Source organism: Oxyura jamaicensis, chromosome 2, assembly GCF_011077185.1.
Source record: "Oxyura jamaicensis isolate SHBP4307 breed ruddy duck chromosome 2, BPBGC_Ojam_1.0, whole genome shotgun sequence".
Classification (NCBI taxonomy): domain Eukaryota; kingdom Metazoa; phylum Chordata; class Aves; order Anseriformes; family Anatidae; genus Oxyura; species Oxyura jamaicensis.
The window spans coordinates 4,319,971-4,323,784 of NC_048894.1; positions in this window are offsets into that span (position 1 = coordinate 4,319,971).

The following is a 3,814-nucleotide window of genomic DNA, read 5'->3' on the forward strand; positions in this document are numbered from 1 at the left end:
AGGGCTCAGTAGTGTCTAGTTCCAGTGCTAAACTGGAATTAGATTATGGGATTTCCAACCTCAGAGTTTCAGCCATGTCCCTGTTTTCACTGGATCTTTGGGATATCTGTTGCTATGGGTGTGGATGCTAGATACCAGGCATTTCATTCCACCCCAGCAGGTCTCTAGATTCAGTGGTTTGAACAGGGCTCACCTGCCTTAGTGAGGCTACTACAGTCCTAGCTCTGGCCTTAGGAAAGGGAACTCAGTGCTCCACAGCTGCACCTTCCCTCATGGGCTTCCATCCAGGTCAAGACCTTTTCAGTTCATAGAGAACACCAGCCCAGCACTGACCCTTCCTGGGCAGCACCTCTGGGCCACCCCCTATACTATCTGCTTAGCCCCTTTTTGCACACACCAGCCATTTTATATCTGGAGGAGTAATTTAAGTGCCAGATGTGATTGGAGCCTGCTCTGTCATCTCCCTCCAGGCAGCTGAATATCTGCCATTTAAAGAGGAGATTTGAAACAAGTTTCATCTTGTTGCCTCTGTTTAGCAGAACTATCTTCATTTAAGTGTTACAAATCAAAGGTAACAATGACTGGAAGAGTACAACAATAGCAAGAAATTTTGGGAAGCTTTTCAAGGATGAGATGTTAAATTCTGATGTTTAAAGGTTGTTATGCTGTTTTTCTGTTCAGCTCTACTGCTGTAAATGGGGCTGCAAGAATTAGCCTGTCAAAAATGATGCATGAAGAACACACTGTTATAAAAAAAACATGCTGAAATGCCACCATCTGAACACTTCACTCTCAAGGTCACTTTCTGCTGTTTCATTGACGGAAATAAGCAGAATTTGTCTCGTCCACTCTGTTTCTGTTAAATATTTTTAACAAGTACATTAAATTAAAAGATTTGTTTTATTAACTGTCTTGTTGGAGATGGTTTGGGTTCTACCAATGTTGGTTGGCTAACATTTTCTTTAAAACTTTTTTGATGTGGGATTGAAAATTTGTTTGATTTTGTAAAACAAAATGGCATAGCACCATGCTTTTTTTTTCTCTCTCTTTTTTTTTTTTTCCAATTATTCTTGACTCCACCAATTTAAGGAGGACTAGGAACAAAGGATTCGACCTTTATTTCTGTGCCTCATGGTAGCTTTGAATGTTTCTCTAATGGTCTATGCAGTTTTGTGTATTTCAGAGTTACAAACACAGAGCAAGTAATCACAGAGATGCCAGACACAGTTTGAAACACAATAATACAATCCTTTGTATAACTCATAAAGCATGAGTTATGGTGTTGTTCCAACCTGGAACTTCATCCATCTTTTTGTCTGGCTTCTCTGAAAAAGGAGTGCTGGTTTAATGGGTACCTCAGCTTTGTGTTATAGAGAAGATATGAAACATAGGTAAGAATTAAATTTCTTAGAAACCAGCGAAACACCAACAAAAGCAAACAATATGTACTCATCTACCACTGAGTTTTATAATTTCATCTAAAGCCTTGAGAGTAAGCTGTGTAATTTTTAATATTGTTGCAATATTTCATATAGGAATGTGATGGATGCCTTGTTCTTCATCAGCCCTGCTGCTAAGAGACTGCTGGATATCCTGAAGCATAGTTCACTGTTAACTATCCACATGTGTGTAATGACATTACTATCTTTTGGGTATGATGCAGCTATTAGTTTCCTAATATCAGGTTGTCATACTCCTATGAATATTTCATTTTAAATAGTTAAAAACTAATGTAGTCAAAGTCTCTGGGACTATTTGCTAATGCAAGTTGTTAAGCAGCAGGAGTCAGAGACAGTAGTCTTACCTTAATGCTTGGAAAATAATTATATACAAATGTTCATCATTATCTTGTTGGAAATATGGAAGCAGTGCAACTTAACAGCAGGACTGTACTTGCAGAATTCATACTTCTCTGAAAAAGAAGCATCTGATAACACTCAGCTATGTCGTTCCTTCTTTGTGTGATTCTTATATGGTAGCTGATAGCCTATTTTTCTTGTTTTCTCCCCTTTTTAATTCATCCTGTCTTACTGAATAACTGTTCTGATGTCTGCTGAAATCCATACAGAACTATCTTTTCCCATAATTAATAAAGCTGGAGACGAGAGAGAAAATAGAGGGACTATGGATGGATGCCCTTCATATCAGTCAACATCTGGTCACTGCAGTCTGTTGTAGATTACTATACTATACTGCAACTTTATTATTATTATTATTATCATTATTATTTTTTGCTTTGTTTTATTATTTTTTATGGTATGCATTCTTTGCTGGAGCGGTTGTATGGTCATAGAAGTCCTCATAAGCCCACACTGCCATGGAAACAAGCTCCATTGGCTTGACACTGTGTCACTTTACATGGTTTGTTTAGGATCGTGAAAGCATGGAGCTCTTGTGCAGTGTTTATGAGCATCCTTTATAAAGTGCATTAGTGCCCATTTTTCTTGGCTATGTAAACAACATGTAAAAAGACAGCAATTCATCTGGTCCGCATAAAGGGATATTCCTCTAGGTGGGTACTGCACTCCCAATCTTTCCTACCTCTTTGCAAGGCTCCTGCATAGAAACACTTTGGTAATACTCGTTCTTCATTTTCTGAGTTCCCCTGTTGCCACTCCAAATCAGATCATATAAACGGGGCAACTTTGTGTGTCCAAAAGGAGCAGATGTATCCTCTCGTAGCAGTTCATGCAGCGCTGTAAGGGGAGTGCTGGTACCTGTTCTGGACAGGAGTTAAGGGGCTGCTGTGACCAACATGCCATTCTGAACTCAAATCACTCCAGAGCATGGAGGGCACCAGATCTGCTAAACAAGTCTGTGCATTCTTCCTGGAACTCAGCAACTAGGCAGTGAGGGTGCTCTTTCTTCCAAGGCATACTCAGGAAGTCAGAGGAAGGGATTTCCTCTTCTAGGATGCCCTTGAGAGAGGACCAGGAGGGGAAAAGGGCAGCTGATGGAAAGTCACAGCACAGACCATCTTAGGGCAGCACACAGGATCTCCTAGCAGCACCCATCAGAACAGTAACAGCACTCACATAAATATGACCATGGATGGCCCAGTGGATGGCCCCCTTCTCCATCTGTTAGGATTGAAGTTCACCAGTGAAAACACATTCACGTGCTCTCACTATTACAGATTCACGTTGGCAGATCCCAGATAGTGTCACGGGCTCTAATTTCATCAACTATCAAAGCCTGGGCTTTGCCTAAGGACCTTAAGGAACTATCAGCGGAGACCTTGGTCCTTACTGTGTGTCTCCTCATACTCACCAGCTGGTCCTGCCTGACGTGTTGGCACATCCCATATGCACACATGCACATGGAATTGAAGTTCCCTGGTAACAGACGCCCAGCCCTGGTGCCTCCAGTTGCTGGCATTGAGACCTACAGACCCCTGTGACCAAGTTTGCTCTTCAGCTGCTGGCACTCAGACCTCTGACAAACACAGAGAACGGAGATCTCACACAAAATGGTTAGGATTAGGATTTAATAAGGAGCTAGGACAGACAATGGTGGTCAGGCACAAGGGCTGTCAGAGAAGGGTAATAACCTGCTTTAATGACTGACTCCACTGATTTCCCCTTCTCTCTGTTTTCCAATGTTTCTCCTTCCCCGTTCACCTCAATCTATTCCTTTCTCCGCTCCCATGTCCTCCTAAATAAACAATCCATCCTTAGTAATTTTTACCCCACGGGTCACAATTTTGCTACCTCTGCACTTGGTATTTCTGATTCTGTTATTTAGGTCACCTGGGCCTCACGAGGCATCTGTGATGGTTTTACTCGAGTGGGCAGCCGAGCTCCACCACAACCGC